The sequence below is a fragment of the Piliocolobus tephrosceles genome, chromosome 20 (assembly GCF_002776525.5).
Source record: "Piliocolobus tephrosceles isolate RC106 chromosome 20, ASM277652v3, whole genome shotgun sequence".
NCBI classification, from domain to species: domain Eukaryota; kingdom Metazoa; phylum Chordata; class Mammalia; order Primates; family Cercopithecidae; genus Piliocolobus; species Piliocolobus tephrosceles.
In genome coordinates, this window is record NC_045453.1 from 30,046,487 (window position 1) to 30,059,824 (window position 13,338).

Here is a 13,338-nt window from a genome sequence, read left to right on the forward strand (position 1 = left end):
CAGGCAGTGTTCTAAATATTGCAGGCAAACCAGTGAACAAAACCAAAGTCCTGCCCTCAGGAGGACCTTATTCTAGGGGGAAGCGAGGGGACAACAGCTAAATCCATACCGTCAGGTGGGGAGCAGCGTAGGAAAGGCATTAAAGCAGGGTGGGACTGCTTATTTAGGGTGACTAAGAAAGGAGGTGACACTGAGCTAGTCACTCATGTTTTTGGCTCTCCTCCCAGACATCTGTGACTTGCTTTGGCCAACAAAGTGTGCATGGAAGTGACAGGTGTCACTGTGACTTGCCACACTCCCTTTCCCCTGACGCTGTGACCATGAAAGTGGAGATGGAGTCTGCATCAGCCTGGGTCTCAGATGCCCCTAGAATGAGGTTGGAGGTGCTGTGTGTGAGAGAGAGAAACATTTGGTGTGTCGGGCATGGAGGGCTTGGGTTGTTTGCCGCTGCAGCAAAACAGAGCCTGATACAAGTCCTGTGTTTTAAGGGAGCATTTGAGCAGAAACCTAATGGCAGTGAGGGGCAAGCCACAGGGCTGGGGTGGGGAGGGCGTCACAGGCAGTGGGAACAGCAGGTGCGCAGGCCCTGAGACACAAGCATATCTGATGTCCTTGAGGACCAGCAAAGAGGCCCGTATGGCTGGAGCTCAAGCAGAGGAGATGTCATGAGAGAATCATATGTGTGCCGGGGAGAAGGGGACCTGATAAAATCCTTAGGCTGTTGCAAGGTCGATTGTAATGATTATTGGTGTTTGGGGAGGGGAATCTCCAAGCCAATCAGTCCCTCTCCTCCCAGACCTGTTTCCAGTACTGCATTATATATATATATAGATAGATAGTTTTGTTTTGTTTTGTTTTTGAGAGGGAGTCTCGCTCTGTCGCCCAGGCTGGAGTGCAATGATGCTATCTCCGCTCACTGCAAGCTCCGCCCTGGGTTCACGCCATTCTCCTGCCTAAGCCTCCCAAGTAGCTGGGACTACAGGCACCTGCCACCACGCCTGGCTAATTTTTTGTATTGTTAGTAGAGAGGGGGTTTTATCGTGTTAGTCAGGATGGTCTCGATCTCCTGACCTTGTGATCCGCCCACCTTGGACTCCCAAAGCCAAAACTGCATTTCCAAAAGAGCAAGGGGAAAATGTAAGAGTCAGTGTGCACCCCCACCACCCCTACAGGCTGGGGCATCCTGGGCAATCCCCCAGCCCCAGTGGCCCCACGGCTCCAGGGCGCCTCATCTTTGCTGGTTGGGGAACCCAGTTGGCTTCACGCTTGGCTGCAGGCCTCGTTTGTTTGGGGCTCAGACAGACTTTCTGAGCCGCGTCTGTTTACAAAGGCGACTGTTGCATGTGCCTCCCAGGGCTGCTCCATTCGTCCAAGCATCTGTTCGGCTGATTTTCTCTATTTATTTCTCCAGTAAACAACCAGGTCAAAGGCAGGGCTCTGTCATATTTCCACAAGTCCTGCTGCCTGTGCCAAGACCTAATAGGATGCAGAGATGGGGGGGGGGGTGACCTGAATGCAACAGAGCATGACACTCTGGAATCTCCAAGCCGTGCCTGAGTGCCGGAACCCATGGCACCTGGAGGTGTGGACCAAGCTGGCCATTCTCAGGGGCATCTGCTGTTTTGACCACCAGCATCTGCTTCCTCTCTTGCTGCAGGTGGCACCCGAGGGACCCCATAAAGGACCACTCTTCACTTTCATAGTCCAGGGGGTTTCAGGGTGGGCCTGGAGCCCTCTGCCCCACTTGCCTCTTGGAAGAAGTGCATGGCCCAGGCCCGGCCATTAAACGTATTCTCCCCACAGCTGCCCACCTTTTGTGACTGGCTTCACAGTGACCTTGTGACCCAGCCGGGCCAAGGCATGTCATCTCCAGGACTTTTAAGAGAGCCACTGAGAGAAAGGTGGGGGTCTCTCCGCCTGGATCACTGGGATGGCAGGGTGAAGGCCAGAGTTGCTGATGACCATCCTGGCCACCGTGTGGGGAGCCCGCCTGAAAACGCAGACACACAGAAGAGGGCGAAGGGCAGAGGCGGAAGGACACAGATTTCTGAAAGTAATGGTTGAGTTCCTGGATCTAGCTCACCCTGAAGTCCCTGGATTTGGAGGATAAGTACTTTCCGCTGGTTTCCTGTCCCCTGCAATCAACAGGGCCTGACTCACATATACACATCAGTTGATAGATGGATAAACGTAAGGAAGTGGGCTGCGGTGGTAGAACAAAAACTGGGCAGGATGGAACCTGCGAGAAGGCAAGTGTGTGGCAGAGGGCCAGGCGGTCTAAGAGTCACACATTTCTGGCAGCTTCCCGCCTCCCTTGGCATAAAAGCCAAAGTCCTCACCACAGCAATCAGTCCCTCCCAAGCCTCATCTCCTCCTTCTGCCCCTTGTGTCCCCTGTCCTAGCCACACAACTTCTATATTTGTTTTCTATGCTGTGTAACAAATTGCCCCAGATTTAGCAGCTTAAAACAACACCTGTTTATAAGCTCATGGTTCTGTAGGTCAAAAGTCTAGTGCAGTGCGTCTGAGTTCTCTGCTCAGGCTGAAATCATGTGTTGCCAGCTGTGTTCTTACCAGGAGCTCTGGTTCTCTTCTGAGCTCATTTCTCTAACTGCAGGATCCAGGTCCTTGTGGTCCCCATTTCCTTGATGGCTTTCAGCCGGGGGCAGCTCGCAGCGCCTGGAGAGGCCACCTGCATTACTTGTCTCGTGGATTCCTCTATCTTCAGCCAGCAAGGGCCCCTGGAATCCTTTTCGTGCTTCCAAACCCTCTGACTTCTCCTGTGCCAGCCAGAGAGGATCCTCTGCTCTTAAAGGGTCCCTCTGATTAGATGAGACCCATTAGGATCATCTTCATATCCTAAGATCAACCAACTTGGGACTTTCATTTCAACTTCAAACCCTTCGCAGCAGCACCTGGATTCCTGTTTGGTTGGATAACCAGAGAATGAGAATCCAGAGCCAGCTCTAGAGTTCTGCCTACCAAGGCTGCCTTGGTATTCCTCAAACGCCCCAATCATGCCACCATGCAAACCTTGTGTGTGCTGTTCTCTCTGCCAAAAAAGCTCTTCCTGCAGCTGGCCACGTGGCTCGCACCCTCACTATGTCCTTTCCTGTACGAATGTCCAGTTCTCTGTCCAAATGTCCCTTCCTCGAGAAGCCTCCCTTGACCTCCTCAGACAAACATCACCCTGCAGCCCCTTTTCCTGCTTGATTTTTCTCCCAGAGCTTACGTAATGTTGCATATCTATTTGCTGTCTCCCCACACTGGACCAGAAGTCCTGGGAATAGGCACTTTATTTTGTTCACAGAGCCTGGCACAAATAAGTATTTGCTGATGGAAAGAATGAATGTAGTTCTTCAATTTCTTGGCAGTCTCAGTAGTCACCCTGGGGTCTTTTTCATGTTTATTCGTCAGCCCAGGCCCCAAGGAGGCAGAGTAAAGCTCAGGTGGAGAGCCTAGGCATTGGAACCAGACTGCCTGGCTTCGTGTTTCATGGGCCAGCCCTTGACTTCTCAAAGTTTGTTTCTTCCTTTGCAAAATGGGTATCATATGGCTGGGCACGGTGGCTCATGCCTGTAATCTCCGCACTTTGGGAGGCCAAGGTGGGTGGATCACAAGGTCAGGAGTTCGAGACCAGCCTGGTCAACATGATGAAACCCTGTCTCTACTAAAATACAAAAATTAGCTGGGTGTGGTGGCGAGCACCTATTGTCCCAGCTACTCAGGAGGCTGAGGCAGGAGAATCGCTTGAACCCAGGAGGCGGAGGTTGTAGTGAGCTGAGATAGTGCCATTGCACTCCAGCCTGGGCAATAGAGGGAGACTCTGTCTCAAAAAAAAAAAAAAAAAAAAAAAAAGGATCACATTAGTATGAACCTCACAAGGTGTCTGCAAGTGCTAAATAACATAATCCAGATAAAGTATCTGGCATCCAAATCAAAACCATAAGGTGGCATTGTGTCATACCCACCAAATGGGCAGAAAGTAAGAAATTCTCAGGGCCTGGCAAAAATGGTGTGGTGAAAACTCTTCCACTGGGAGTGTGCGTTGGTTCAACTGCCTTAGAGATTCAGTTGGCCAACTCCAATGGAGGTGAAGATGTGCGTATCCTATGTCCTGCCCAGGAGACAAGCACAGGATTCTTTATCACAGCATTGCTGGCAATTGCATGTACCAATCCATATACTGTTTACATGAAGATCTCACAATGCACACTCACAGATGCCACTAGCAACAATACGGCTTCAACCAGTTGACTACTAGGACTAGAGCAAGTACTTTACATAAATAATCCCATTTCATCTTTATTCCCATTTTACAGGTGAGAAAATGGAGGCTCAGAGAAGGATAAATCACTTCCTCAAGATCGAACAGTTAGGAAGAGGCAAAGTTCTCGTTGGCATCTAGGAGTACAGGGGGAACATGGAGGGAGAGGGAGAAGAGGGGGAAATGGCAGAGCAAACAAAATGCCAGCATCCACAAACCTCAGAGTGCTCTCCTCTGCAAGAAGCTCAACACGGAGCTCACCATGTGACCCAGCAATTCCACGCCTAGGTGTCTACCCAGGAGAAATAAAAACATGTATCCACACTGCAACTTGTACATGAATGTTCATAGCAGCTTTATTTACAATAACCAAAAACTGGAAACAACCCATGTCCAGCAACTGATGAACGCATGAACTAAATGTGGTCTCTCCATGCAGTGGAATAGCATTTGACCATAACAAGGAATGGAACACAGATCCATGCTACATGGCAGCACCTTGAAAACACTACACTCAGTGAGAGAAGCCAATCACAAAAGGCCACATACTGTATGACTCCATTTATGTGACATGTCCAGAACAGACACATTCATAGACAGAAAGTAGATGAGTGGTTTCCAGGGGCTGGGGGAAGGGAGAATGAGGTGACACTACTAATAAGTACAGAGTTTCTTTCCGAGGAGACAAAATGTTCCAAAATTAGACTGTGAGGACGACTGTACAACTTTTTCAATATACCAAAAACCACTGAATTGTATACTTTAAAAGAATGAATTTTATGATGTGTGAATTAGATCTCAATAAAGATGATTTTAAAATGTTTTCTGAGGGGCTGGGTGCAGTGGTTCATGCCTGTAATCCCAGCACTTTGGGAGGGCGAGGTAGGTGGATCACCTGAGGCCAGAAGTTTAAGACCAGCCTGGCCAACATGGTGAAACCCTGTCTCTACTAAAAATACAAAAATTATCCAGGTGTGGTGGCACACATCTGTAATCCAGCTACTCAGGAGGCTGAGGTACGAGAATTGCTTGAACCCCGGGGGTGGAGGTTGCAGTGAGATGAGATCACACCACTGCACTCCAGCCTGGGGGACAAAGCGACACTCCATCTCAATAAATAAATAAATAAATAAATAAATAAATAAATAAATAAATAAATAAATGTTTTCTGAGGATCCCTGGTTTTCGGAGTGTTCAGACAGTTGGTGGGGGTGGGGGACGTGTCATGAAAATATAAGTTTAGTGAATGCAAGCTAAGCAAGTCCAGCAACAGTTTTGTTACAGGTCTTCTCAGAGACTTCAATTTGTGGATATAACCAGTGATACTCCCAAAAGGAGTATGTACTAATACCAGATAACGCTTATTGAGTATTCGCAGTGTTCTGGTCATCTACTAGCTTATTTATATGTATATTAACTAATTTACTCCTCACATTAGCCCTCTGAGATGGACACTATTATTCCACTTTACAAATGGAAAAACTGTGGCACAGAGAGGTTGAGAATCCTGCCCAAGATCACACAGCTAACAAGAGGCAAAGCCAAGATCTAAACTTCAATAGCCTTGCTCTGGGATTCATGCTAGACTGCTTATCTTGGTATAGTGTACAACATTTCCAAAACGTGTTTGACCATAGCTTACTTGAATAGGAACAATCTCAAAACATCTGCCTTCTCTCCATCCTTGAGGTCCGCCTCCTGGAGTAGAAGCATCTCTCACTGAGACGAGGGCAACGTCTTCCCCATCTCCCCACCTCTACCCTCCCTCCCCACACTCCACTCTCCTTTCTCAACACACACGACGTCCTTCCCTTGCTTCAGACCCCCCAGTGACCTTCCACCACTCTTAGACCAGGGTTTCTCAACCTCAGCACTATTATATCCGGGATTGACGAGTTCTCTGTGGTAGGGGCTGTCCTGTGCTTTGCAGGACTTAGGCAGCATCCCTGGCCCCTTCCCACTAGATGCCAGGAGCAACTGCCCCCAAATGGGTGGCAACCAAAAATGTCTCCCAACATTACCAAATGTCCTTTGAGGGGCAAAATCACCCCCAGCACTAAGGAATCACTGCCTTAGAACAGAGACCTGTTTCCTCACTGTGGCCGATAGACCTCCCGCCCATCTCTCCAACAACATTGGCCTGCTCTCTGACCTTTAAGTTCTCCCAGGGAATCTCTCCGCAGGGGCTTTGCATAGCTCCTCGCTCCCTCTGCCTGGAGCTTGTCCCCTCAGATCTTCTTCATAGCTAAGGCTTTAGCTCCGAGGTCCTCACCTGAGACAGGTTTCTTCTGCCCTCCTCTCTCCCACCTTCACTGCACTTTCCTGCCCAGTCACCCACTTTCCTACCACCCACATCGTTTTTCCCTCTAACACATCGTGATTGAATTTAAATTGTGTATTTTTTTTCCTTCTTTGTTTTTCTTTAGAGATGGGGTCTCCCTCTGTCACCCAAGCTGGAATGCAGACTTGATCATAGCTCACTGCAGCCTCAACCTCCTGGGCTCCAGTGATCCTACTGTCTCAGCCTCCCAAGTAGCTAGGACTACTGGCATGAGCCACGATGTCTAGCTAATTTTTTTTAAAAAATATTTTGCAGAGATGGGGTCTCAATGTGTTGCCCAGCCTGGTCTCAAACTCCTGGGCTTAGGTGATCCTCCTGCCTCAGCCTCCCAAAATGATGGGATTACAGGCATGAGCCACCACTCCTGGAATTTTTTTTTTTTTTTTTTTTTTTTTTAATCTGCCTTCCCCAGCAATGTGTGCAGGAACTTGGTGATGCTGAGCTTGGCTGAATCTCCAGTACTAAGAAGGGCCCTGGGAACCATGAAGGTGCTTAAACCATTTGTTGGATGAATCATAAACCTGCCAATGTGTAAATCAGACAGCCCTTCTGGTGTGTGCCTGGGTGTGGAAGAGATAGAGATGTGGAAAGGAAAACACCTTTGGGGTTTCATCGCCTTGGATTTGAACACTGGACACGCCTTCTGGTCCTTTGCAAAAGGGTCTCTTTCTCCCAAAACCAGTTGCCAAGAAGTCTTTAAAAAATGGAAAACAAACAATAAAAAAGAAAAAGAAGAAGTGAAGGGAGAGAAGGAAAATGACTTTAGAGTTTTAAAAGTCTCCTTAAATCAGAGCAAGTCTCTGTTTAATGTAGACTGATTTTCAAATAAAGCAGAGATGAGGTTTTGGAGCTGGCTGGGAAACACTTGTGATGGGGTGTCTCTAGGTCAGGGCCTCAGGATTCCAACCAAGGGGGAGGGCGGAGGAGAGCAATTAGCAGCTCAGCGAGGGTGTGAGGGGGAAAGAAAGAAAAAGCAGAGAGGATGAGTCAGGCTGGGCTGTGGCACATAGCCACCCTGCGTGCTAGCAAGCAGAAAGCAAACCAGGTCGGGGAACCTCCCCTGCAAATCCCCAGGGCGACTCAGGGCAGCAGAGGGAAGCTGCTTTTTCTAAAGCCCTCCTCAGCTTTCTCTGTCTAGATCAGTAGTCTGTGAAGGGATTTTGCAGGCTGCAGGGATTTTGCTGAGCGTGACTTAGCCTCCAGGGCTCTGCTGCTACTTCAGTGAATGAGAGGCTGAGACTGAGGCTAGCTCTGAAGTTCTCAACCTGGAAGCCCCAGCCACAGAAGTTCTGGAAGGTTAAAATGGAGGTTCTAAATATTTTAAACCTAGGCCGGGTATGGTGGCTCATGCCTGTAATCCCAGCACTTTGGGAGGCCGAGGTAGGCGGATCACCTGAGGTCAGGAGTTCAAGACCAGCCTGGCCAACATGGCAAAACCCCATCTCTACTAAAAATACAAAAATTAGTCAGGTGTGGTGGTGGGTACCTGTAATCTCAGCTACACAGGAAGCTGAGTCAGAAGAATCACTTGAACCAGGAGGCAGAGGTTGTAGTGAGCCGAGATCACACCGCACTCTAGCCTGGGTGATAGGGCAGGACTCCGCCTAAAAATAAAAAATAAATATTTCAAACCACCTATGAAATATTTTTATGAAAAAAAATCAAACCAGAAACAGCTAAGCCTCCAAATTCAACCCTCAATTTATAAGAAATATCTGAAACAGAAAAACATAGTAAATGATATCACAGGGATGCAATCCCCAAACTCCCAATTGCACAAAACTCTCTGGGACGAATGACTCAGTTTCTTCAACAAGTAAATTGCAAGGAAAGAAAAGTGGAGAAGAACCTACAGAATTAAGGAGGCTTAAGAGTCACATCAACCAACAGCCATGTGTGGATGGATCTTATTCACATCTCGATGAAAACAAACTAAACAAACATAACAAATGCCACTTGGTCTCACTTATAAGTGAAATCTAAAAAAGTCAAACTCATAGAACTTAGAGTAGCATGGTGGGCAACAGAGCGGGGCTAGGAGACTGGGGAGCTAGGAGTCAAAAGATATAAAATTTCAGTTAGACAGGCTGAATAAGGTCAAGAGATCTATTGTACACCATGGTGCCCACAGTTCATGACAAGGCATTGCATTCTTGAAAATCGCTGCGAGTAGATTTTAGGACTACCTGTGTGTGTTCTGTGGTAAGTATGTGATGCTAAGGTGTATGTTCATTAGCTTGCTTTAGCTAATTAAGCTAAATATGGATACAGATTTCAAAACAACATGTTGTATAGGATAGATATATACGATTTTTATTTGTCAGTTAAAAATAGATAATTTTTTTAAATGAGAAGAAAACAATTGCTGAAAAATTGGGGCAATTTCAACAGACAGAATACTTGGTGATGTTAAAGAATGATTGTTAACATACATTTTAGTATGATAACGGAATTATAATGTGTTTAAGAGTCCTTATTTTTTAGAAACATGCTGAAACACTTATTAATAAAATAAATATGATTCTTGGGATTGGTTTCAAAATAATCTGGTGTGAGGGTAGAGAAGGGGGTGGATGCAGTTGAAAAAATGTTGGCCATGAGTTGACAGTCATGGAAGCTGGTGTTGGGTCCATGGTAGTGCATGACAGCACTCTCTAAAAATAAGTGAACATCCTGCTTTTGTTAATAAGATGACCCATAGGCTTGCAAATATTTTGGTGTCTTCTTAACATTAGATTTAATTTTATTTTATTGATCTGCTTTATGTCACATCCTGGTACATGATCACTGGCTACAAGAACAAGCAAATTAATTCATCAGTACTAAGTTACCTTGACTTTGAGGCAATATCGTACAGCGGCTTAGATCAAAGAAACCCTTCCTGTCAGCACCTTGTCACTTGCATCTCTATGAAACACAGCAATTTCTATACTTCTCAGTATCCAACTCTCTCTGCTGTAAAATGGAAGGGGGTAAATGAGATTTTGTGCATGAAGTACTGGGCCCAGTGTCTGACTGTCAGCAAACCTCAGTTCCTATTATTATCAGAGGCAGTAATACCAGTCTGCAGAGTGAGGTCTTACTCTAGACACGTTGATAATTTAGGCATGAATAGAAAAATGCCTGGGATAAAATACAAGGAATAGGTAACACAGGTAACTGCATGGGGAATCATTCATTCAATCATTCCATGTGCCATGTGGAACTGTGGGCACATGGTAACCAGGAGTCAAGACACAGGGGTGCAGCCCAGGGAGATGTTCAGAGGGTGATCTGAAGGCTGCAGGAGTTAGCCAGGCTGGATTTGGGAGGGGAAGGGAAGAGAGTAGGGAAAGAAAAAGGACAAGGAGTCCCAAGCTGCTAAGGGATAGGCAAGTGCAAAGGCCTTAGAGCAGGAAGGAACCATTCCAGGATCCAAAGGTTATAGCGTAAAGAGCAGACCAGACCAGAAGCAGTGGTTCACACCTGTAATTCTAACACACTGGGAGACTGAGGCAGGAGGATCCATTGAGCCCAGGAGGTCAAGGCTGCAGTGAGCTATGATGGCACCACTGCACTCCAGCTTAGGTGACAGAGGGAGATCCTAGCTCAAAAAAAAAAAAAAAGGCAGGAACCATGAAGGTGGAGCCAGTGCAGCTGCAGTGATGGGGAGCAGGGAGGTCTCTTTCTCTTTCACTCACACCTGACACACTTCTGAACTATGTCAATATCTTATGAGAAGCATGTAGCAGTCTTATACTTTTTTAAAAGCTAAAAAATGCAAAGCAAAAATGGCTGTAAACCCTCAAGAAGTAAAGAAAATATTAAGGCATTTTCTCTACTTTTTGTCTAACAAGAACGTACAATATTTTTCTTTTTTTTTTGAGACAAGGTCTGCTCTGTGACCCAGTCTGGAGTGGCAGTGGCATGAACCTCAGCTCACTCTAAACTCCGCCTCCAGGACTCAAGCAATCCTTCCACCTCAGGCCACCACACCTGGCTAATTTTTGTATTTTTTGTAGAGACGTGGTTTCACCGTGTTGCCCCAGTTGGTCTCAAACTCCTAAGTTCAAGTGATCTGCCTGCCTCGGCCTCCCAAATTGCTGGGATTACAGGCATGAGCCACCGCACCCTGCCATGAATCTACAAAATGTTAAAATTTGCTTATATTTGCTAAAGAAGCCACCTTGTTTAAATGTAAGAAGGATGCTATCCTCTCCTGTCTGGTTTGTTGAAAGGGCCTCCCCATCCTTGCCTCCCTTCTTTCCCTTTTGGATGTGTTAGAGATGGAATAGATCTTTGCACCTAATTTAAACAATACTCCTTTCCAGCCTGCACAAAGGTTTTGGCCCTCCACGGTGTTTCTGGGACTGAGTCTGAGTTTGGAGGAAACACGGCTAGTAGGGTTTGGGGGGAAGCTTCCTGGCCCATAGGGAGAACTCAGTATTGAGACTTCCCTGCAAGTTAGCATTTGTCAGTTTCATTTGCAATGTGTTGCTAGGAGCAGAATATGTTTTTCTGGTTCCTGCTCACAGCCTGGGGCTGGGACTGTTGACTTTGATGTGAAGGTGGTGCACACAGCTGCTGGGGGAGGGCCTGCAAGTCCTGTGGTGGAGCAGGATACCTGCAGGGCACAGGCAGAGCCATAGCTGCTGGAGGGTGAGCTGCCCCTCCTGCTTTTGTCAGCGCAGTGGGAACCCCAGCCAAGTCCTTTCAAGTCGCACCTTGCGGTTTCTCCTCTCAGGAATGCCAGTTTTATTACGGGTTTGTTCACTTCACTGTTTTGATCCTCTCCTTGTGCCCCCACCCAGCTCAGGACCTTTCCCTCTGTGTCAGATCTAGCAAGGTTGCTGGCTTCTGGTTGAGTCTCATGCACAGGCTCTGTCCTCAGGGGACAGGGAAAAGTGGACAGAAATGTTTCTAGTCCCAGAAGAGAGGCACCTTCCAGCAGACAAGCCTTGACGGTGTCATTGACCTCCCAGCCTGCAAGAGCCTTTCATTTGTTTGTTCCTTTTTGGGGATGATGCACGAGAACCCACCTGCCGCAACACCCTCATTTCAAAGATGAGAAAACTAAGATCACCGCCAAAGAAACTCCCACAGAATGATGACACACTCCAAGCCAGATCCCCACAGGTGCCTCATATCCAAGTGGTTAAGAGCATGAATTTGGAGACAAGGTTTAACTCTCAGCTCTATCATTTACTGGAGGTCCAATCTTGCACAAATGGATTAATTTCTCCAAACCTCAGTATCTTCATGTGTGAACTGGGTGTACTATTTTTCACCTCTTAAAGTCATTGATTTATTTTAAGTGCATTTCTTACCCTGCCAACTTAATTATGTAAGAGTACACCTGGCCAAGTGCAGTGGCTCACGCCCGTAATCCCAACACTTTGGGAGGGTGAGGTGGATGGATCAACTAAGGTCAGGAGTTCAAGACCAGCCTGGCCAGCATGGTGAAACCCCATCTCTACTAAAAAATACAAAAACCTAGCTGAGTGTGATGGCACTCGCCTGTAATCCCAGCTACTCAGGAGGCTGAGGCAGGAGAATTACTTGAACCCAGGAGGTGGAGACTGCAGTGAGCTGCGACTGTGCCACTGCACTCCAACCTGGGAAACAAGAGCAAAACTCCATCTCAAAAAAAAAAAAAAAAAACAAGAGTTCACCTGATTGCCCTTAGTTCTCCCCTCCTTCTAGGCTCTGAAATCCCTAAAAGGAAGAGGTTTACCTACTTTGTTCACAGTTGTGTCCTCAGTAATAAACCTTGCCTGGTGCAAGGTAGGCAGGGAGGAAGTATTTGTGATAACAGCAGTGTAAGGCCATCAACACAGTGCTTGGTACATGCAGAACAGCCATCAACACAGGCAACCATCCCAGCAAACAGGGGGAGTCCATTATTTATGATGGTAAACCAGTTTTAGTTGGAAAACTATCAAATTACCAGGAACAAAACAGTTCTACTGAGTGGCTCTTCTGGGGCCAAGCCCCCAGCACCCCACCCATGCAGGACCAGGCCCCCAAAGGCCTTGAAGCCACCTTGTTCCAGGGTCTCGCTCCTCTGTCCTCTCCTCCCCAAAGTCAGGACTCCTTTCCTGGGGCTTCAGAATTCCTATCTTCTGCTCTAGAAGGCTTGGAGCAAGTGGGGGAAAGGCACCACTCACCAAGTCTGCGAGGGGACGACATAGTAAAGAGGGAGAGGAGCTAGATAAAATACAAGATGCCAGTTAAGTTTGAATTTCACATAAACAATGAAATAACGTTCCTTTCTCTGCCATCGTGGTGTGTGCTTGACTACGCTTCTCGCCATGTCTTCTCACAAGACTTTCAGGATTAAGCAATTCCTGTCCGAGAAACAAAAGCAATTTCCCAGTGAATTCGGATGAAAACTGGTAATAAAAACAGGTACAACTCCAAAAGGAGACACTGGAGAAGAACCAAGCTGGGCCTACAAGGAACTGCACTTGAGATGGCATACATATTTGTGCTGTCTGAAAGTCACAGTCATGTTACCACATCAAGGTGAAAATGTCGCCACTCTCTGGAGAGTTGGACATGTTTTATTGGGAATATATTTTCTCTCTCTGAACCTGTTATGAATGCGTTGGTTGGCTGGGTTCAGTAATAAATATGTGAGCCCATTTAAAAAAAAAAAAAAGAATTTTTTTTTTTTTTTGAGAAGGGATCTCCCTGTATTGCCCATCCTGGAGTACAATGGCTATTCACAGGCACAATCCTAGCGCACAGCA